We start from the raw sequence: 24,518 nt of genomic DNA, 5'->3' as shown, positions 1-24,518 counted from the left end.
TGCAGGGAGTCATGGAACAAGAAGGAGCAGCCAGAGTGAGCTGTTAGATGAAGAGCTGCAGGCGACAGACTGCACACTCCCAGCCTCTCATGCTCGACTCGTGCCAGTGCAGCACAGAAAAAAGTGGAAAATGACCAATTATTTTGTGGCGTCTCTACCAGAATCACAGTAGTTTGTTTTGACGCCTGCACAATTCTACGACATGCTACCCCAGTAACTACAGGTGTCAATAAAAACAACCAGGATAGAAATATGTAAGATTGCAGCCTTCGAACAGTTCAAACCTATTCTGCTCTGTGTTATACAGGACATAATAATAAGGACTGTCAAAAATATTTTTGGGAAATCAGGAAGCCCTCGGTGCGACAGTATTGCTGTGGAAAGCTGAGCCTGAAGTGCGATCATAGTGAATTATTTTACCCTGTGGAGGCCAGTGATACGGCCCCGAGCGTCAAAACTGACAAAAATCCCTAAAGAAGAAGAAAGCAAGCAGAAACAAATGAGGAGAAATGGGCAAAGATATGGATCTTTGGACCGGCAAGTTCTGCCTCACAGCCCTGCCAGATGGTTCTTTAGACAAGTAGTAAGTTATGTGTATTTACATGTGAACAGAATTACCACTGGATCAAGCACACAGCTGAGAGCAGAGAGCTTTCTGAGCAGCTGGGATGTAAAAGAGAGATCCCTTCCAGGTACATTTAAAACAGATTTTGCATTAATCGAGAGTTAACTACAAAGCAGACAATAATATAATAACAACAGATAACAGATGCTGCTGAGGATTCAGTCACCCATGTGAACTAAAAATGCCGTCTCATTGACGTTTAACTGAAGGAGTTCACAGCTCTCTCGGGGTCGGCCAATCAGAAACAGGCTGACCTCCAATATCATGACAACAAACAGCCAGCAACGGCCAATATATTTCGTGTAAATGTCTTTTACTGCATTTTGATTGTTTATAGTCATTAGCTGAAATATGAAATACACCAGAAGACACAGGGGCGTGCAGTTAGCTAATTTCCTGGTGATCTCAATTGATCTCTGCGTCTCCTCTGACGTGTTTGTTAAATGTCGAGGAAGGAGAGGAAACACAGGAGATATGCCATTTTGCCAGAAACGATCTTGTTTAAATAATCACACTTCATGCACCGAACAGGCCGGCCAAGAAAGCAGAAAGATTAGGGCCAATATAACAGCAGCAGACTTTCAAGAATAAGGCAGGGTTTCCGCTCGCATTCGCAAACTAATAAACTTTCTATAAGAACAGATGTTTGATGACACAGTCCAACAGTCCTGGATGTCATCTCGCATGTCGTGTCCTCTGCATTATCCCGTGTGTTGAGCTGAACTTTGGTGAATGAGGGACGCAGTAAAAAAAAAACAAAAAAAAAAAAACAGTGGAGATTGAAACGTGAGAAACAGACGGAAAGGAGGTATAAATCTGCCCGAGCTTGAAGGAGGACAGCCGAAACGTGCCTTGAAGATACAAGCTTTAACTCGATACTTCCTCACTTAAAAACTTACGACACAGATGGGAAGGAGAAAGTCTGTTTTCTCTTTTTTTCTCCCTGCATCTCCCTCCACCTCTCCCCTCTGACCTTCCTTCTCGCACTGTCAACACCCCTCTGCTCTCCTGACACTAATCGCAATCAGGGTGACTCTCTGTTCACTTCCCTCTCGCGTGATTGATTGCCCCTGGGCTTCTTTTTATATTAAAACCAGATCTTCCTCATTCTTCCTCTCTTATCTCCTAGGCCCAGTCATCAGGAGGCGATCAGAGACACACAACGGAATGTTCCAGTGGCCGCGAGACAATATGTGATGGCAAAGATCAAAAGCGGCGTCGGGAAGACATCGTCAATCTGGGACGGTTCAGGGGGACGGAGAGCGTGCTGCAAACTTTGGAAATTGGAAATTTCAAATCTTCGATAATAATCGCAATAAACTAAGCTAGATTTAATTTAGAGGAAAGGAATTGTTTGCACATCTGTTACCGCTGTAAGCATAAAAAACAAATAATAAAAATCAGGAGAAACTCGTAATTAATGGGCTGTAAAAGTGTCTGGTGTGCTCCAGAGAATGTCAAGCTTGAGGACTGCACATCAGGGAGACGGGGGTAAAAAAATAAAAAAATCAGTTAATGACAACAAACTTTCAGATAATTGTGTAGTGTTGAATGAACTCCATTTCCTTGTTTACCTGCCTCATGGAATTCCTGCAGCGCTGCCAAGGGCCAATAAAATGGCACATTCAACCTTTGCGAGGCTAGACGCACTAATAACCTGCTCATTTAGCATTATGTGGCAAATGGTCGAAATTAAGTGGAAATAAAGAAACACTCAAGACGTATTTTCTTTTGTTTCTGAACAGTGGGACCAGTGTTTGGCGCTTTAATCAGATTATATCAGAGTATCTGGCATAATGGAGCCCATTTTGGGAAGTTTTGATAAGATTGACTGAGGCTGCATCAGTCCACACACATCTAATGGTTCATTAAGGGGTGATTCTCAAGATCAGATATGTGTTTATCTCAGACCTGGCAACCAGAAGAAGGGGACATTCTTGAGAGTCTGGAGTTAGTTTAGATTGATGGGCCCTTGCTTAGATAATCACCAGACTAAAGGAGGGCTGAAGCAGCTTCTTTGTCTCCACTTGGCAGCTTGAGGGGACGGGAGGATTGGTGGGAGGAATATGAGAGTTAGAGAGGAATAAAACTTACACCACAGACATGAGAATGAGACACATCCTTGGATAGCGAAAGAGCAGTGGGGGAGGACGGGGCGATGCTGAGAGGCGGCGGAGGCCGGGCTCCTTAAACGGAGCCTGTCCAGAGCAAATAAATCAAAGCAGACGCAGAGACTGGTCCTGTTGTCTTTGCAGGCAGCACAAGGTGCACATGTTCTTTAAAAAATAGTTTCAAACATCTGGATGATGTTGTTCCGTTTGAACTTTACAAGTTTTCCCCCGAGTTTGGAGTTACTCACAGTTCTGCGCAGCTTTCTGGTTAGTCTCAGGTCACAGTGTTGGTTATCCAGCCCGCAGCGGACACGTCATTTGTTCAGAAAGCTCAAAAGATGCCACCGCTACGCAAACGTCCAAGCACCAACAACAGTTATGCGGCGGTTGGACTTGAGTCAGAAATGTTGTTCTCTTCATTTATCAACATCAAAACTACAATAAGTGAACCGTGAACGAGCTGCTGTGTTTAGTATACATTTAGCAACTAACAAGGAGAACAAAGACACAGTTGGAGAGCAAATACTGGAGTCAAAACAAATATAAATGTTGCTCTGTATCCAATGGATGTGTAATTAAGCATGGGTTTACTAAGTAACAATATGTCAATGTTGTTTACAACTTGTTTCTGCTGCCCCCAAGTGGTTAAAAATACTTTAAACCTATTTAAGACGTCACACCAAGATTAATTACAGTACTTGACTCTAACACAAAAACTCTTCTGTGCAGCATGACACATGAAGGGTATAATATGGAACATTAATAAAGAAGAAGGAGTGAAAGGTAAACTATCATGAAGTCATATTCACCACTTCCAGTGAACTAAACCTCTCCAAGCTGTGTTTTTACTCCAAACAAACCTAAATGACCGACCTGCCAAAATAAGAGCTATGAAAGGGCGAATTGACGGAGAAGTGGGTGCTGAGCAGCCTCTTACACCAAGTTTGTTTAGAAGTTGTCAGTGGGTAAACAAGCGTGAAGTGAAGTGAAGCGAAGCGAGGGCGCACCAGCCCAGAGTAACACTGGTCGGCAACAGTGAGTCAGGTTTGCCCGCGTGTGTGATCTGGCTCTGCCCGGGCAGATGCCTCCGATCAACGAGCGAGTGCGTGAGTGAGATCATGGATGAGAAAATGTGTCATTTCCTCTGGGATACACCCATGTTAATGATCTGTCAAATATTACACACAGCAGACTTTATGTCCTGTTAAACACCTGACACTTTAACGGCTATGGGATATGACCGAGACATTCCTTCACTGATGTTTGCTCCCCTTCGATACTTCCCAATTCGGAAATAAAAGGCAGAAGTACAGACCTACACGGCAGATAGGTTTAACACGGTGCAATTTTAACTGTCAGAGCAGGAGATGTCATGTGCATGCCGATTAAGGGACTTGAACTGAAGAGTCCAGACTGACTTCCACCATCTGACTAAAGAGACAGTGGTGAAAGAAGGAAATCGAGGTAGACAGAATGGTAGAAAGAGGGAAAGCTACTCGAGTTCTCGGGATGACAGAGTGCAGGCCGCTGCGGGAAACCTCAACTCCTTCATTCACAGTGGTCTGAGAACATAAAAAGCTCCACATTGTTTGATCTCCAGACTTGAATACGTCTCTCAGCTTTTGTAAAAAAAAAAAAAAAAAAGAAAGAACGAAAGAAAGAAACACACACACAGCTTTGGAACCCATATTCCTCAATTATTCCCCTCCTCTTTTTCTCCCTCCTTCTTCCTTCAATTCCTCCCACATTCTGTCTTTGATATCAAAGTGGAATAAAGATTAAAGTCTGAGTGAGGGGAAGAGTTGTGTGGTACTGGGGCAGCCCGGTACTTTGCCAAAGTTTTAGATGGTGCTTGATCCTCGCAGTTATTCGTACCCCCGTCTGCCCACCGGTAGCTCTGTTCTACTGACCAAAGACGGCAGAGAAAGGAAGAAAGGTTTTTCTTTCCTCTGATCCAAGCTGACAGCGTGAAATGACAGCCCTGCATCGGTATTCTACTCGAGATTTCCCCCATTTTCTGTTCACACCTTGAGCCAACATCTCTGGTAGGATTTAAAAGTCGGTTCGGAGGAATGTGAGCCTGCAAAAGCAAGCAATGCCTAAGCTTTGAAACTTCAGCCCGTTCTCGGCCTCTGCGTTTATCAGCCGCCATCTGCCCACCAGCTAAGCACCTGTCAGTCAAAAGCCACCAGACCATCACTGCCTTCTCGCCTCCAACTGTGCGCACATCGTGACCCTTCGTGGCCCAGGAAATGTAACCAATTATGAAGCACTTGGAAGGTTCAGGAGGTCAACTCTCAAGTCAGCCACTGTTAAAGATCATGTTTGTTACCCTTGTCACTCAGTTGATCTGTGTAGGTTTGTAACCACATTCTGAGAATATTGGATTTCTACAGGACCTGTCTGCACACAGCATTCATTATTTTAACATTTAATTATGCAGAAAACTGTGACCGACACCGCAGGCAACAATGAGTGAAAATGTCTTTGTTCTTTGAATAAGTGTTTGATTTTCAAGATAGTGTTGAACTTTGCCTTTATTGTGTAATGTAAGGTGGAGTTATTGTCACTGAAATAAACGTGGATTGCGCTCCCATATTCAAATGTGGTATGCTTTCAGTGGCCTTGCCCTAATTGGCTACAATAAATCGGAAAGCTGGCTTATAAACATACCAGCAAGACACCCAAAATATACACCAACATGTGCTAATGGTTGGCCAATATGGTACATGATGTCTTGTTTCTAACACAGTGAAAAAAAAAAAGTTGTTTTCTTCTAGTTTTTTATGTTGTCACAGATGTCTCTCACTATTCTTGGGCTGCAAGCTCCAAAAAAGGGATTAAGAAAACCAATACAAACTGTGAAAACCAAAACCCCATATAATTCATGCAGTTTCACACATAAGTAGCTGGTTTCAAGATGAATAGATGATAAACTGAACAATGTAGAAAGTCTACCAACCCCGACCTCAGCAAAATGACTGGATTATGTGTTAAAGAACAACAGCATTGGCTGAGCTAACTGCTAGCTTAGCATCTCAGGGATAGTGTGGGACTTTGAGCTAAATGTTAATGTTAGTGTGTTAATATGCCAAGCAGGTTTAATGTTACAAGTAGTCACAAATCAAAGAACTGGGTCTAGAATTATAGATGGGACCAAAGATGGCATTCAGCTATTGCCAAAGTCACAAACATTAACTTCATTGCCGTGACAAGGGTAAAAGTCAAGGGAATCAGCATTATTAAGATTAACTGTCTGGGAAACATGAGTGTCTGTGCAAAAATATGTCCTAATCAATCACATAGTAAACCTACTACAGGAAAAGTCAGGATTTCATCAGTGTAGTAGGGACACCATGAATAAGTATATGTCTTGATAAAGGCGAGGGATACTTGTGTGTGTGTCTGTTAACCTTCCTTGAAAGCCCTTCATCCAGTCGCCTAAACACATGGCAAGAAGGTGTTGAGGTTGACATTTTTGGCTGAAGTTGTTCTCTATCACGCTTTTACTACAGAGAGACCACTCCATGCAGGACAGGCATGCAACCGCATGGGGCATGAGGCCATCAGGCCATTAGCGGGATCCCGTGGGCTGACAACTTTACTCTTACGCCAGTGTCTCCAAATATGATTACCGCAGTGACCACAACCCCCACACTCTTAAATGGATGATTTGCAATGGTACTTTATGTGTGTTCAGAAGCTCATTCACAGACTGCATCTTATTCTGAGCTCAAACTCTGTGGATACCTATTACTTCCCAACGTGAAGACATTTTGGGCACAGTATTTAGTAACTAGCAATTGCCAGGTGTAATGCTCAGTACCCAAGGACGCACAATGGATGAGTGGGTCTAGTGAAAGCTGCAAGCCACTTCAAACAGGCACATTTTGAATGGGCATTGCAGTAGTCTGTGCCAAGTGTCTTGGCAATCCATCTAGTCCTTGCTGAGACTCTGGAGCGCACTGGTGGACCCACTGACAGACTGGCATTGCCACGTCTCATGGCTTAAAAGGTAGAATATCAAACACAATTTGCCTCAATGAAATGACATAATCAAAGGATCGTCTCTTGAATAGGATTTCAAACACATTTACAAACACATGTAACTAATAAATGACATGCACATTTGAAACCGTAAAAAAAGACCCAGTCGCTTTCACCACAACAACTTGCTCCACACTTGCAAGAGACGAAAAGAACATCCTAATTTGTGATAACTATTACCATCACTGACTTCAAAGAAAGAATGAGAGAGGAACAGAGGGAGTGTTTACATCAGTGGAAAGCCTCAACCAGTCCTCTAATGCTACCAGGCCCATTTCCATACCACATTCTGGCTCCTCATCCTCCCTGACCTTATAAAACCTTTGTAGGGAATATCACAGTTGTCGGGTGAAAACAAAGAGAAGGAAACAATGTTGTTTTTTACATGAAAGCCTTGAATTTTTTAAGTGATTCAACTGGCTATAAACCAAAAGGTTTTGTGCACAGTGGATACACATGTTAATTGAGAGATTTAGATATTTTAGTTAATTTAAAGTAAGCAAATGTTCATTAGGGTATTGACATTTTGTCAAATAGTGACAAAATACTCACACTGAAGTGGTTGTACACACACACCAATCAGGCATAACATTATGACCACCTTCCTAATATTGTGTAGGCCTCGCTTGAGCCTCCAAAACAGTTGTGACTCATTAGAGAATGGACACGGGTCTTCTGAGGGTGTCCTGTGGTGTCTGGCAACAGAATATTGTTAGTGGGGACCTTTGGGTCCTTTGGGTTGAGGGAAGGGGCCTCTGTGGATCAGGTTTGTTCTAATGCATCCCACAGATACTTGATCAGTTTGGGATCTAGTGAATTTGGAGGCCAGGTCAACACCTTGTGCAGTTCTGCATGTTTTTTGAGTCATTCTTAAACTGTCTTTGTGTGTGTGCCTGTGTCAGGCTGTGTCATTGCTATGGGGTGGGGGTGCCTGGTCTGGTCTAGGTGGGTGGTACATGTCTACGTAACATTCACATGTATGCCAGGTCCAAAAGTTCTGGCATTCACCTGTCACTGGTTTTAATGTTGTGGCTGAGCGATGTATAGTGCATACTGCAAGAGATAGTATTCATTTAACCTCTACGAGGAACAAGGACAGAGGAGAAGATGGTGATCTGGAGACTCTGCTGAAGATATTATCTTGTTCCTCAAACCCGTCGTTTATTGGAAATCCAAGGCCCTAGCCAAACTACACGCCTGTCTTTAGGTATGAACCTCCGAAAGGATCCACGCCCCCTTCTCCCCCTCTCTCATTCCACCAAAATATTTTCATAGGACATCTGACTTCGCTGGCTCGCTATTAGTTCCACAGGTGTGGAGAGACAAACCCCATTAAAAGGCTCCAGGACATTCCACTGCTGCACTTGCCATGGCCTCAGTACATGTCACACTCTCTCTCCTTCTGTCCTGTCCTATATCTACGGTTCAAGACATTAATGATTTTCATTTTCTGTCACTCCCCTGAATGTAATCAGTCGGCACATTTCCGAATCGCTTCAGCTTAATCATTAAAACTCTCCTCCGTGTATGAACATGTGTCCGTGTGTATATGTGAGCGAGTATGTTTATTGCTACAGTAGCTTGAAATATGCAACCAGCCTTCTCTGCTGCAAGCTGTTGTTGTTTTAAGCCCCGTGGAGGTCTCTGTATCACTCCCACTCAAACTGGCACAGGGTCCAAACTGCAACCAGATGGAGGATTTCTGCCATTGTTTTTCAGTTGAGCAATACCCTACTAGTGGGCAACGGAGAGGGGGGGAGCTGCATCGTCAACCAAATCTCAAATCTGTCCTCAGAGGGCACAGAAATATGAAGTGTTTCTAGTCTCTCTGTTGTTTCCTTGCTGTTTGTCTCCCCATATTCTTACTCTCTCTGTAAATGCATACATCTTTTATTTAGTTTTCATCTAAAAAACTGTGATTATAATAGCAAGGTAGTAAAAGCAAAGATAAAGGTCATCAAACTCAGATGTGATAGCAAGTTCAGAGCTAAAGGAATGGCTGTCTGCATTCCGCAGTCGACCCAGAAATGACTCAAAGTCCCGTGCATGTAAATTGCCCACAAAGCCTCTCTTTCCTTTCAAATCACTCATCCGCTGCTGAGAAAGCATAACCCTGGGCCCCGTCTGACGCGTCGCTTTAGAGCGACTCTGTATGGTTTGGAAACCAGCCTGTTTGCTTAGGTTTGGAGCAAGAGGAGCGAAAACCCCCAACACTGTGCAAAAACAGAGTGAAGGACAGGAGACATCAACTCACGTTCAAACCATGAGCTTGAACGTGCCAGAGGTGCAGGTGATGCATGTACGCCTTGAGGTTTGGGGTAGCAAGGAGAACAAGCTAATGCGTGTTCTGCAAATCAGGGCTAATGGCTTTTGAATGGTCTGAAAAAATGTCCTGAGGTCTGAGCTACACAGAACATGTGTGCAAGGGTGTCTGTGCATGTGTGGGCACGCTGTGTGATGCTGACTGAAAATGGAGGAGAAGAATGAGTTTAGGTAGTGGGAAAAAGCTTGTAGCTTGTTCAGTTCTAAATGACTGGTGTAGTATGGTGGACAACAGCAAAACAAATTACACAAAGACATATTTTCTCATGAACATGCAGAGATTTCCATCTGGAAAGTTTGGATTTTATGTGAAACTACTTTCAATTTCTCAGGGTTGCTGAGAAACAAACCTGGCCGATGGATATTTGGCTGAAATTCAATTTTAAAGATTTACAAGGATCCGTACGTCTTAAAATCTGACAGAGAGAGTAAAGATCAAGACCCAAAAACAGGGGATGCAAGGCAAGAAGTCAGGGAGCAGCGGTTATCCAACATCTCTCTCGCCCTGCTCCATATTTGCAGTCGCTTGGTTTTGCTAACGCTGGCCAGGATCGCATGGTATGAGAGAGCAGTGTTTAGACGGCTTTTCACAGCTCCTCAGTTGAGAACAGTGCAAATAGACATGATGCCAAAATAACAGTCGTCGGAATGCAACGACGCATATGTGGTTGTTGGCCTTGGATGGAGATTTAAGGTCACGGGGCAGACAGATAAACTCCCCCGGCTTTCCTGTTACACGTTGCTCTCGTTTGTCACATTTTCAGAGGAGAACGTCAGAGAGGAGTGTGCGGTCTCAACGAGAGAGGTGAGCAGGGTCATACAACAGTAGCATACGACTGATGGGTCGCACATGAGGGAACGTAAATAGATATTAGCCCCAAAAGACAAGGTAGCAAAGGGCAAAAAGGCCATACATCTTGGGAAATATTGCCTGGCAACAAGTTGCCATCATGGGGTCAATATTTGAAAACTGTGGACAAAGCTGCATCACTGCCCACAGTGCTACACTCGTGGGAAATATCACACTTTTATCTAAGGGAAGAGCTAAACTGATAACTGATAAGCCTGCCAGCAATACAAAGCTTTCGCACCTTCCTGCTATCACTAAATCATTTTCCCAGACCGGAGAACTCGACTCCCGCTCGGAGTGAAAAGCAGAGCAGAGAACGACATGAAAATGACTCAGAGTGCAGACTTAAAAACAAACATTGTCTGACTTACTTTTCCTGCATTTGCTCTCTATTACCCCTTATCCCCGGTCTGCCCGTGCCATAACTTCGTCTCCCCCCTGTCTCCCCTGGACAAGGTATTATAACGGCGGCGGTTTTTATTGGAATCACTTAAATGGCTCTTAAAAGGCAGTTTGAATGATCGGTGCTTGTGTCTGGTCTGTCCTCTCTATGTGTGTGTTGACGTGCGAGTGTGTGCCGGCTCCAGACCCCGTTTCCATCAGCGATGCCAAATTTCTTTCACCCACCCACCCATCCCCGCCAGGCCTCCACCCCCCAGTTCTTGATGTTCGCCACATCTCCCACATTGGTCGCAGTCATTGTGGCTTGTAGCCCCCCCCCCCCCCCAACCTCTCCCCTTCTGCCTCTGCTTATTTATCCACACTGTGGAGAAAAACACAATTGCCCTCTCACACTCATAAGGTAATGGCTACAATTTGCTTATCGTACAAGCCCACATGTGTAAATAAATGGAGTCTAGACTGATAGTGGAGACAAAACCTTACCATCTGGGTTTGAAACTGGGTTTCCCAAAGAATCAACAGAACAAATATGTTTTCTGTTCTAATACGCTGTCTTAATTTCAATATCTACTGATCGGATTATTTTCACAGCAAACACAAGCCCCCGTGCAATCCTCTGCCTGCCTTTCTGTTCTGTCTCTACCTTCTGTGTCTGCGCTCCCTCCCACCAGAGATGCGTTGTGTTACTGTCTGAGCTCCCCTCTTGTTGCAGAAAAATGCACTGAAAGTGAATACAGACACATTCCAGACGCCCTCTGTGGAGTGAGCGATGCACTAGGGGAGAAACATAGACAGAGGAGATGCAGGGAGTACATAGGATGAAGTGAGTCTGAGGTTACATATGAAGCATGACAACTCTTTCTTCCTTTCAGCTTAGATGAGCAAAGTTTGAGTCTTCGCATATGTGGAAAGTGGTTAATGTGCATTTTGCAGATGATGGATTGGGACAACGGAGCTGCCATGACATCGCTTGACAATAGACAGACAAGTCATGTAGGAAGTGTCAAAAATGTCCCAAGCAAAATGTCATAATGGACTAAACAGAATGCAGAATCAGACAGGCAGAGACTGTGAATATGCTGTTGTGTCTGGCAGGCCTGAGAACTATTTGGACAATTTTGGACCCTGGCAGCATTACAACTAATGCTTTTCTTTCCCCCCTCTGAATTACAGTATTGCGAGCAGTGTAACGGGTAAAGATGAAGGCAGGAGGAGGAGTGTCACATGGAGTAGATTAGCAGATTAATCGATGCAGACTGAGTGGAGTGAATTCCCAAAGATTGTTCTCCCATTTGTTTGATATGCGTCACTGATCAAGAAGGAAAGCAGCAGTAAGAAAGCACCCCAAGCTTCTTGCACAGTGGCTCTTAAGCAACTGATGTGTCCAGCAAAAGTGCTTCACGAGGTACGGAACAGTGGGTTCAGCACTATTGTCCTAGCAACATTTAGAGGAGATGTTCAACAAGTACACCCCTGCAAAAATGCTATCCATATTGCCAACATTCCTTTCTCCAACCATGACAAGAACATTTATGCTGAGCAATTTTGCAAAAAACACACATTCCAAAACTCTGGTGACCTGCATGAAACACACATATCCACCACCCCAACATCCACACCATTATTCACCATCCATTAGTCGCAAAAAGCCTACCCCTCTTTTCCTGTATTGGCACTGTATGTTGATGTAAATTGTTAGGTGTGGAACTGCCCAGAATGGATGTAATTGCAGGGCCTTTTTTTTTGCGATGTAAACGTACAAACACAAAATAATATCCTTGGTTGTTGGTCTGTACATTTACATAGATGCGATATGCCAAGAACTGAATTTTGTGGTCAAACATCAAAGGTCAGTGTGACCCCATAAAACACATCTTTGGTCATCTAATTATGATAAAATAGGTCTACAGTACAGTATACTACCACATGCTGTATATTATATGCGTCTAGACAGACATGGATGTAGACATGGACAGAGACATGATGCAGTCATTGGAATTTGTCTTAGGGAAGAAATCTAGGACACCACTATCTGACTCTATCACTTTCACTGGGAGATGCCTGGTTTTTGGATCGCACACACACACACACACACACACACACATAAAGGCCCTCAAATCATTAGGGCACCGTTAGTGTATTCTGTGTTGACTTGGAGGTGATCTATGCACATTCCCCAAAAGTGTCGAAGGGGTCTGGATTTGTCATTGCCTCCATGTGAGAGCGGCCGGCTCTTGTGGATTTCTGTGTTTCGTCCACCTGGCTTGTCTCATCTGGCCCTTCTTCAGCATCATTCAAGACGAGAAGTCCTGACTTATTCAATCCCAGAGAGGAATGAAGAAGATCTCTGACCCTCCTTATGTTTCTGATATATTAACCATTGCCATATAACCCTGCCTGTTTACAGGAACTTTGAAACTGAACCTGCATGTATCTGAATGGGCTCCTGCAAGATGGTTTTAGGGAATAACAGTGATCATAACAGTCAATTTGATATTTCGTAACCAGTGAAGACTATTCAGGCTGTATTTCCAATCCAAATTACGCTATATGAAGGTCTAACATTGGAGTCCAATGTACTGTATTTATATGTGATGCATTACATCGTATTATTATAAAATATATGATATCATTGAAGAAGTTCTGATTGCATGTCCATGACATTTATGAACTTGAAAAGCACAAAAAAGAAATGAAAAAAGAACAGCCAACATTCATGCAGCTGAGGCCAAGAAATCTTGACCTTTTGCTACTGGAATGATTCAACCGTAGATGGATCCTACGTTTGTCATAATGCAAGCCAAGATCAGCTCTCTGTTAGATACTTCCTACTTACATGTCTTACAGTTTAGTTTTGAATGGACCAAAAAATGGGGCTCACATACAGGAAAAGACCAGCAGCAATATGTCATAAAGAGATCACCAAATTTCAGTTGTAGATTTGTAGAAATGACAGGCATCAAGTGTCTCAACTTTGAAGCAACACAACTGACGAAAATCAAGTTTCACAAGCGGCAATCAAACACCGCCCAAGACTCTGGAGTGCCGGGGCAGGATGCACCAGCTAGGACGCCTAGTCAGGGGTATGTGTAAGGTGTAAAATAAAAAGTCTCAACAGGTTTTGATAGCGAAAATAAAAAACGTTGATCCAACGTTGTCTAATGTCATGTGAAAGAGTAATGAGAGGCACTACTTTCCTAAAACAAGCTGCTGCGGCTGGAAACAACGCTGGTGAGAGTGGTGAGAATGGTGAGAATAACCAGAAACAAGTACAATCTCTAAAAAACAAACAACAATAGAACAACCAGAAAATACTTAAAAAGTCCATTGAGCCAAGGGGAACAGCAGAGCCATGTGATAATTCTCTGTGTCTTTGTGACTGTGAGCGGCCCCTTTCACATTTCATATTCACATTGAAAAGAGAAGCATAAGAAAAAAAAAATTCTCCACGCTCCAAAGCAATCTTACCATAAGCAATCCTCAGAAACTAGTGTCTCTTCCCTGTCTCTCTGGTTCCCACATGAGGTTTGAATCAGCAGGCTGTCATTTGGTGGCAGGGACACAGATTTCAGGACACTGTCTCCCTATAACGATCTGGCGGACAGTTCTGCATCCTCGTCATCCTCCCCTCCTTGTTATCCCTCCCTCTTCCTTCCAGACATCGAGGGATACAGAACATGCCTGGTCTCAATGATGGAAGACAGCACCGGAGTAGAATGAATGGATCCTGTATAACAGGACTACATGAGAAATGACTCTGTTGCTGAATAAACGACGAATATAAAGGCAGCACTGTTAGCACTCAAATGTATCTTTTAAATCTCTGAAACGACCCAGATTTTGCTCCCCTTGGAGATTGATGGCATGTAATATTTAGCTTAATTGCAGGAGTTCTGGAGTACTGCTGAGCTTGTTGCTGAACTTGAGGAATGAGCAGATGGTAAACAAATATTGGAGCAGTGAAGAAGTTGCGGCTAACTGAAGCCGAGTAATTCATGGAGGAATGATCTGCGTCTGGGAGCAAACATGCGGCACCATCGTGTTTCTGTTGACACCGGTTCAAATCCGGATCGAGATCAAAGACACTACATGGTTACGAGAAGATTTGTGCTCCTCGGACCAAACAAATGTTCTCCTCTACTTTTTTACCTCTCCTTACCTCTTTCCTACAACAAGAACACTTTACACTTTCATATCCCCATTTTCATTTCGTCCACTTCGGTCTTCCAAATGGATGCATTGCCATCTCTCTTTCTGAACCCTCGCTGATGTTTCCCATATCACTATCACACTTTCACCACACGTCAGGAAGGCTGGGGTTAGTGTGGTTTCTGCCCAGCGTTGGGAACAGTCCAGCTTAGGCTCCACTGGACCGGTTGACGGTTCAGATTGCAGAGCAGGCCGGGGCCCACTGTTAGGAAATGACCACTTCTCTGGTTCAAATTAGCAATGAGGCAACGCAACAGGGTTTTTTGTCTTTTCTTTTGCTGGCGGCTTGCATAGGAAAGAGCAGAGAAAGTGGGGAGAGAGAATGTGTAGCCATCTGCAAACCACATGAAAGTGTGCGGTAATTGATTCAAAGCCCTGCCTAATTAAGTATTATGTTGGTTGGCCAAGGAACTTCCCCCCCAAAAGTGGTTGTACTTCTGTAGCGTTCACTGTCCAAACAATCACAGGCTTGCATGGTTAGCATCAGGTAGAGGGTGTTTTATTTCCATACCCTTATAGTGTAATCTATCATCCATGGTACGTCCAAGTTTTAACTCAGGTCATGTAAATCTCCGAACTTCCTCAGCTTGTAAAAAAAGACATTTGGTGCATATGATGCCTTATGCAGCTGCAGCTGTTTTCTTGTAGCAATCGGCCACTTCCTAATCGATCTAATCTAGCAATATTATGTGGAAGATAACAACATTGCACCGGATGTATGTGATGTAAGGAAATGTACTTAATGTCATCACAGTCTTGTGATGAGGCAACGATAGTCAATTTTTTAAAAGAAAATCTTTCCATACTCACTTGCATGCTTACTTATGTTACCTACTTAAGTTCACATTGACAGGAGAAACCGCACAAATGCGTGATGGAGAGGCAAACGGTGCGTCTGTCAGGCAATTAATCTGGTGTTTGTTTAGCTTAGTCTTCACTGAACAGCTTCTCAAATGCTCTCCATGAAACTCTACTCTGTGTGTATCCTTTCTAAATTGTTTTCAGTAGACAGAGCCATAACCCTTCCTACCATCCTGAAACTAAATAATTATTCTCCAGCAGCTTCTTTAAGTCCTAAGGAACGCTGCCAAACTTCATCGCCTCTCTTGTCTAACTACAGGAAGCATTACATATATCACGGGGATAAACATAAACAAGAGAACTGTAGACCGTACTCGGTAAAGGCACGCTTGCACTGAACTCACCTCAAACAAGATTGAGTGAGCACAAAGTTGCTTTTTCATTTTATCGTTTCACTGCTTCTCTGCTGATTACAGGAAATGATTAAGACAAAAGCCTTGAAGGACTGGTTGTGTTGTATGCTGCCTAAAGCTTCTGAGCGTTGCATTACGAAACACATGTTGCTCAATGGGCTCAAAGTCTGTACAGAAAGGATTAAGTCTCTAAGCCAGGGCCATTTATACATAAGGTCTGGGAGGAAAAGTACTCTGCCCTGAACAATCATGGGATACTCTTAATAGCTCAAGCAAAAACGTGTGTGTTTTGTCTCATTTCATTTTTTTGACTTGCTGTCTCCACATGGGATTGGAGCCATGGTAAATATTTATCAGTGTACACAAGGATTTTGGGAACCACTGGGGGTGTCATTTGTGCTCCCGAGATGCTTAATATAGTGTGACATAATAAAAAGAAACAACTCCCAAGCTCACGGTGGTCCACTGCAGGGAATAAGTCGTCTTAAATCCATTACTTCGAGGAACACTGTGAGTGAAGCTAAATTTCAGGTGTTTATCTGGGCAGAAGCTGGCAAGGCCCGCCAGTTTGTTTAAGACTGGGAGAGAGAGGGCTCACAGATGTTTGTGGCCATGTGGCGGGCAGCTGTGGTCACCTGCTCGTGGAAGGACCTCGGGAACACTGACAGGCTAATGTGTTTTCATTTCATAGCATGCTGAGCAGCAATTACATCATCATAACATCTTAATAGATCCTTATTATCTGCAGAAATGTCTAGTCGGGTGAAAAAAACAGACATTTTGAAAGAGTTTTGCAACAACAAGTCCTCCAAATTACATAACAAAATGCACTGTGTAATGTGTCTGCATGTAACTACTTTCAGACCACAACAATGAACAGGACACAACACTGTATGCTTGTCTTTGTGACAGAGCTTAGGTGGTTAAGTTACTGTCATTCCTTGATCATGGTAAACATTGTGGTTTGAGATACTATTTGGTTAAGGATATGGAAAGCTTGTGGTTATGGTTACAAGGAGGAAGCAAATGAACGAGGAGCTGTTTTCAGACCAAACTGTTCTAGGGAGTCCCTGAAGGCAACGTCCCCGAGTAACACCCACTGAGAACCATATACACCTTCAAGGGCATTTTTGTCTGTTTGCACAGGACATAAGACATAAGACATTGTTGAAGCTGAAGCCACCACAGAGTCATAAAAAGTCCTGAGTAGTGACCTGCAGACCCCAAAGGACCTCAGCTGCCTCAGCAGGTGAAGACGACTTTGGCCCTTCTTGTAGGGGGCGTTTGTATTGTGTGCTCAGTCCAGTTTGTTGTTGAGGTGAACACCCAAGTATTTGTATTCCTCCACAACCTCAATGTCCAAGCCCTGGATGTTCACCGGTGCAGTGTGAGGTGGTTTCCTACTGAAGTTGATCACCACCTCCTTTGTCTTGATGTGCAGGTGGTTCAGTGCACACCACGCAACAATGTTGGTGATGACCTCCCTTTACTCCAGATCGTTTCCCTGAGATACATGCCCGACAATGGCTGTATCAACAGAAAACTTCTGGAGGTGGCAGCTGTCAGTATTGCACAATACCCTGTGGCGCCCCTGTGCTGCAGATTACCACATCAGACACACAGTCGTGAAGCATCGCATACTGCGGCCTGTTGGAGACGTAGTCGGTGGTCCATGCAAGCAGGCTACTGTCTACTCCAGCTCATTCCAGCTTACCCCTGAGTAGTGATGGTTGAATGGTGTTGAATGCACTAGAGAAGTTAAAGAACATGACCCTCACAGTGCTGCCAGTGTTCTCTAGGTGAGAAAGACATCTGTGCAGCAGGTAGATGACAGCGTCCTACACACCTATGCCTAGTCAAACCGCAGCGGGTCCATCTTGTTGTGCACCAAATGACGGAGGTGCGCCAGGATGATCCTCTCCATCTGGCATGAAGCTCTACCAGCTTTGAAAGTGAATCCAAAGCTGGTAGAGCTCCCCCTGGTGTCTGGCTGCAGTATAGGTCATAAGCTCCACCTCCACTGTCATTTTAGATAATATAATGTTAGTGCATGTTCAAGTGTCAATTTTCTGGATAAGGTCTATTTTAGTTAATTAAACGAAAACACAAGTGAGTCTGGCGGAAGTGTGGTCGGGTCATCGATATCGCAAAATCATGTCATTCTAGGTGACACACAACAACATACAAAATTGTTGCATAAGGACTTGATCTAGCCTGGACTGCACTGTCTGCCCATTTCTTTGTCTTTTGTTCTGTTTTAAGGTATTTTGTTAACTGTGGATGCCAAATTCTGCCTTTGTGTGTTCAACCAATCAATTCTTGAGTCCTGAGTATTATAAAAAAGACTTCCTCCAAATGTTATTAAAAACTATGTTCCTCCTGTCCAAATGCGCCAACAGTCTCCCTTGTGAGTTCAGTGTATAATTACTGACAGACCCCAATCACCTCCATCATTGAACAGTTTAGTTTTACAAAGATGTGAGCAACCTTTTGCCTTGCATCATTTACACAACGGATTTCGTTGCCTCTGTTTGAACAAGTAATAACATTATATTACATCCCTCTTGGCTCCTGTTACCACTATATTGTTTTGTTACCTAAACATATGTTATCGGGCATTTCACTTCTGTTTTTCTTGGGTAACTCGTCTCTTTTAGATGAATTTCTGGGGTATATAGAAATGAACACAAATTACAAGTTTAACTATGAGGTAACTGCTGGAACAAAGCCTGTTGATGGATGGCAGATATGTAGTTGTTATCTGCTACCGAAGAGTGGAGAAAAACTCCACTATGTGTCACTTAGCAAGCATCCATTTCCTACTCCAGAAAATCCAGCTCTGTGAAACAAAATGCTTTTTATTATCCCGCTCCAAGGGGATCATAACACCACAATAACCCCAGTCTCTTTCCTCCTTTTTACAAACACCTACGCACATGTCTAAATCAAGCTCAGACTGAACAATAACAAAGTCTGGAGCTTTTCAAGTAGTCTCACAAGAGCCGTTCCTAACCCCTTACTCACTATTGACCCATCTGAGAGAGATATATCCATCCTGCATCTGAAGTGAAATAATAAAAATAAACAGTTGGCCTGGGAAGTACGTCTGTAACAAGATGAAAAGAGGGATAATGTAAGTTTTATACGAAGGAGTTGACCCCTGTTAAGAGCTGGCCCGTCGTCCTGCTTTTGGAAGCCCCAAACAAAACTCTTGCCAGACGGCGAAGAGAGGGGCGATGAATGAGTCAAAAACCGAAGGCAAATAAACCTACGCACATGCACTGTGCACACATGCTCATTTGTACTGGCTACCTGAACATACAAGCACATGTGCTACACAGCCAGACAAACAAACAGTCTTCATTTGTCTTCACTCAAGTGTTATGGATTCCCCCCCTTTCTTTTACAGGACGAAGACTTTTGAGTCAGGAGGTCAGGAGATGCAGGGAAACTCTCGCTTCCTTGCTTCAAGAGTTAAACCTGGGAAAAAGCTGGCCTCGGTGGCAGAACCGCAGACGTCACATGCCATTAACTAGAAACAGCACTATTACTGGATGAGCGCCGAAGCTCTTGTTCCTGTTTGTTCCTGTTGGATTCTCTTTGAAAACACAAGTCGCCATCGAAAACATCTCAGAAAACACCATTGGAAAAATATAGATCTGAGTCCAGGAAGCATTGCTCAATACGTGTTGCCTGTGCCGTACTTACTGCACCTTGTTCAGGCCTCACTGACCAAAAGCAATGTTTGGCGTTGGAAACCAAGGTTGCTTTACCACAGGAGTTTTAGTTTGAGCCCAGTAAAGAGCTGGAGTTTGACTCAGGAGGATTTGTAGGCTATACCAGCAAAAATGATGGAAAGAAGGGAAAGAGGCAGAGCAGAGAATAATAAAAAGGGGAAAATGTGACAATACAACGTTGACCCTGACTACCTCAAGCACCAGTTTCCTCCTGCAGCTGCCTGCTAAGTGTGTCTGTGATGAGTTCCTTCAGATAGCTGGAGAGGGGTATGTTGTCAAGCCACTCTGAGCTTTCAGGCCTTTTTACAAGCCAACAACTGCTGACAGAGTCAATGGGAGGCGGAGGAAAAATAACAAGGGGCGTCTGCCAAGCCTCCCCAATGCTTGCCTTCCCTGTCTCTCTTTCTCCGTCCCGCTGTTGCTGCCAGCCCAGTGGAAAAACTTCCTTTGGTCCAGACACAGTTATGAGAGAATGAAAGAGCAGGCGGGAGACTGATAAACAGACATAAAGGGAAATGGGTAAATTAATCAGAGAATGATGGTGATAGAAAAATAAGTATGCCAGAGTTGTAATCTTTATAAAACCAATCAGAATCATAGAAATCCCTCTTTCTGTGGTCTAGCCCATAAAGAGCTGAGAGCCAAAACAATGTCCTTCAATACATGGTCCTGATTAATAACATGCTGCTCGTGCAGATTCACTACCTGCCATATAGCTGACTGACTTCCACGTCAATCAGCCGTGCAGATCAAGATGGCTACCGGTGATGTGCAAACACGCGAGGGCAGTGTAAACAAACTGGGCGACAGGAAGTGAAAGCATACAAGATCTTCACGCATCAGCACACACACACACAAAAAAATCTGTTTATGTCCTTTACTGTCTCTGCCTTTTTTCTTATTCGCATTTTAGCTGAAAAACAACATCCAGCCTATTAATCTTGGAAGTTATGGTCCAGGCTCTGATTAAGACCAGGACCTGTATTCTGTTTCCACCACCCCTCGATGTAATCCTTCATTCAGTGCATCAGCGGCACCGGTTAGCAATCCTTGTAATACACGCAGAAAGAGTGTGTATTTGTGCGCGCTTTTAATTACAGCTTCGGGGCAAAAAGAGCACTTTACGAAAACACACAGTGTTTCTGGAAAAGTCCTCAAAGGAGGGTCCTGTTTTTTTGCTCTTTATGCACCCATGAAACAAAAGGCTTGGATATATGCGTGTGTGTGTACATGTGTGTATGTGTGTGAGCTCTGAAGGTGTTTTTTGGGTTCCAGAACAGAAAAGGGGACTATGTGGGCGTTCACTTTCTCTGGAGAATGAGTGGCATTCTCCTTCATTTCCTGTTAGCAGTGAAAGCAACAGAGCCACATGTGCTTGCCTCACCCTCAAACACAAACACTATAGCTAATACTACCATGCACTAAAAGAGGGAGGCCGGTGCAGTAAATGCAACTTATACATAAAACTTTTATTAAAAGTGATTTGACACCACTTTGGATATTATCAATATTATGGGAGAATTTGATGTTAAATAATTTCTTGTCAGATGTAATAACAGTGAAAGAACTACAATAATTAGTCACTAACCAGGTTGCCAATACAGCAACAGGTACCTCTTGAGGATGCCATGTGTTTGTGATTGTGTGTTTGACAGGGAACTGTCTGCTATCCTGCCCCCTTGTGGCCACCACTATTTTACAAGAGAGGGGGGCCACCAATTAAGCGAAAGGTGAGCTAAAATAACTCGGGTTCTTTCTCTCTGATGGCATGCATCCATCCTGCTATAGTCTCTCTCACAGGCATATGAGTGAGATATGTGAAAAAATGTGTGGGAAACAGAAGTACAGTAAGACCGAGAAAGCAGACATTTCTAATGCCTTACAGCTGAGACATCCCAGTAATCCTTTCTTTTCACTCTGTCTCGCTGCTGTGCTGCTCTAATGAAAATGAAAGCTTGCCAAAAAGCTTACAGATCTAAGAAGACTCCTTCACTTTAACATCAGTCGATGTTGTGTTTGAGTTCTAAAAACTCTAAACCTGTTCTGGCCTATAAAGTGAATGCAGTGGGCCATGAGAAACTAACTCTATATGAGCAAAGAGTTTGGCAACGCTGACGCTGAGAGTGCGCTCATCTGTTTGAAACGTGTCCACGAGGAGTGTGAATTCCATGTAGGTGTTTGCGTTGCAAGGGGCGCAGAGTGTGCCGTGTGTGCCGTTGTGCATCCAGCGTGACAGTTGTTTGTGTATGCTTGGTCACGCTTTACCACTTTGTAGCCAAGTCCTGAAGGGGCAGCCGGTTGGAGCCTAGCAATTGTGGTTAAATAATGTACTGCACACACAAACACGCACTCCGGCTGCTCGTGACCACCGACCAGTTGCCACCCACCAGAGGACACAAATCAGTGAAAGTCGGTGGCACATGGTTGGTTACAGCACGAGGTTGCCATCCCCAATGTGCCAAGCATCGTGAGCACATTGCCAAGAGAAAGGTCAGCAACTCTGGGGAGGAGGATAAATCTTTTCACCTACAGGTAATTGAAACAAAGAGAGAAGCGGACTGGAAACCACTAAATCTACACGCGAGGCCCTCAACTTTATGAGCCACTTCGAACAGTAAAGCAGACGCTGCTGCACACCAGCAGCTCCGCAGACCTGAGAGCACCACCAGTTCACGCTTCAGCGTATATCCCTTCACCCACTCGTCTCAGAGATTGTGTAACACACTTAAACACTCGCAGAGGTTCAGTCACCCGTGCATGCGGGGCCACACGTGCACCAGCGCAGACACATATGCAGGTACACATCCAGTCGGCTTTTCTTGCCGTGAGCCAGTGAAATAGGGCGACGCTGCCAAAAGCTTTTGGATTTCAGAACTTCACTCCGCTGTCTTTTCCAGACTCTCTCTCCCCCCTCTCTTTCTTTTACTCTAACTCTACACCTCTCCCTACCAACCTCCTTCCTTTCCAGAGAAAACCTGCGGTTGCTGCAATAAAACACATGTGAGAATGCATTTTGGAATCCTCTCCATATTTTGGATGTTTTCTCAGCTTCACTAATGCACTCTTCTCTCCTTTTCTCCCTCTCAGACATACGCTGTTAGTTTGTCAGGCAGGATACCTGAGAGTCACAACTATCTGTCCATCTTTCTGTTTGTGACGGAGGGATGTCGTTACAAAGGAATGCAGTGTCGCTTGCCAGAGGCGTCACAGTGGATGGACAGAAGGAAGCAACAGGGGGATGTGAAGAAGAGAAGAGAAGAGAAGAGAAGAGAAGAGAAGAGAAGAGAAGAGAAGAGAAGAGAAGAGAAGAGAAGAGAAGAGAACTGAAGACATAAGAGGACCATGTGCCTATTTGTAGTTAGAATACTATACTACGATTAACTAAGACGTCAAATAAGCTGTCCTCCATGCCATATGAGTACCAGTTACATTACATGCAAACACAGGACCCATTCAAATTGGCTTGATCACCCGTCGTACATATCCTGCTACCACAGCGATACACGCTCTCGATACACACCACGCCCACTTCAACATCATCAACAAAAATCGTCTCAGATGTATGGCTATGGATGCACTGACAGTGTCTTATCCTAGACCTGAAATTCCCTCACAATCACCTCTGATGGAATCACTGCAGAGAAACACAGAATCCTGGTGTTTACTCAAACCTGATCAACAGCTACTACTTTAATATTATACGCAGTGTCCACACAGTGTCTATGGCACACTGTGGCGAACAAACTGCTCTTTATAATCCTCACTCTGTGCACGAGCTTACAACTGAGAAGAATTATGCAGGTCCCATGACTAAGATATTGAATCTGTTTTTTTAATCTTTTTTTTTTTCTCCTCTCCTGTTCTCTCCTTCTGTTTCTTTTGGCCAAGTTCACCTCAGACACATGTGATAAAAAACGAAAAGGCAAGAGATGACAGGACATGAGGATGCTAACAGAGCCAGAGGAAACGTAGGGGCAGGCAGGGCTTACCTTTCTCTCTTCAGAGCGTTGAGGGGCAGGGGGGTGCACTGGGTAAGGGCGGCGGTAGGTGTGCGCGTCAGGTGGGAATCTCTTCTACCTCCCTCCTTGCTTCAGCCACGAGTGTCTCCCATGGGATGCGATGGCATCAGATATTCAGTGAACATGCAGCCAAAAATGAGGAGTGGTGTCCTCCCGGGCAAAGAGCTGGTACCCCGAATTGGTCCAGTGCTGCTCAAAAGTGCAGAGGAAGGGGGGAAAAAAAGGACAAAAACAAAAGTTAAAAATGAATAATTTCAACTGCAGGTGGAGCAAATTGTCTGTCAGCTTTTATATTTCTGCCTCCAGCAAAAAACAAAAAAGTCCATCCATGTGCTTTTTGGCAGAGATGGTAAAAGCGAGAGAGGGGATGAAAGCGCGAGTGAGAGAAGAGGGAGAAATCCTCTCTGTGCCGTCTTCAAGCTGTCCAGACGCAGGTCTGAGGAGCACCTTCCCAATCTGTGTGCTCTCGCTCTCCAGGGTGGAAAGTAGGAGGGAAGGAGCAAAGGAGCAGGACAGAGAGGGAGAGAGAGTGAGTAACAGCGGAGTGAAACTCAGTCAGGTCAGTCAGTCAGGCAGGCAGGCAGGCAGGCAGGCAGGCAGCAAGGCAATGTATTTGGAGCTACAGGCTGTGGGTCCAAGCAGGTTGTGCTCCTACTCCCAGGACTTATAACCAGGGCTGTGCACCTCGCTGCTCCAATCTCCCCTGACTTACTCGGCGATCCCTCTCCCACTGACTTATTTTGGGAAAGACAGGCAGGATTGTTCATTGGGTTAACCCCCTTCATACAAAAAGCAAGTGTCTGCGGCTGGCTCGAATGAGGAAGGAGGGGAGTGAGCAGGATGGGGTGGGGTAGCAGCAGCACAGAGAGGGGTGGGGTGGGATGAAGAGAAGGCAAGGCAACGAGAAGGAGACGAGAAGCTGAGAATTTCGGAGGCGTCTCTTGCTCGTGGTCTGCCTCTCTCTGCTCTCCACTTCTTTCCA

General features: G+C 44.3%; 1 protein-coding gene across 1 annotated transcript in view; it reads right to left on the bottom strand.

Annotated features, from left to right (window-relative positions):
- The window catches only part of col8a2 (collagen, type VIII, alpha 2), a 45,025-nt gene extending 20,708 nt beyond the window's left edge, over positions 1-24,317 (bottom strand). Inside the window, exon 1 of the mRNA XM_084563386.1 lies at positions 23,507-24,317. The gene's annotated coding sequence lies outside the window, so the exon portion shown is untranslated. The remainder of the gene's footprint in view (positions 1-23,506) is intronic.
- Positions 24,318-24,518: the final 201 nt, after the last annotated feature.

The sequence above is a fragment of the Chelon labrosus genome (genome assembly GCF_963514085.1).
Source record: "Chelon labrosus genome assembly, chromosome: 16".
NCBI lineage: Eukaryota > Metazoa > Chordata > Actinopteri > Mugiliformes > Mugilidae > Chelon > Chelon labrosus.
This window is presented reverse-complemented; position numbering and strand designations above follow the sequence as displayed.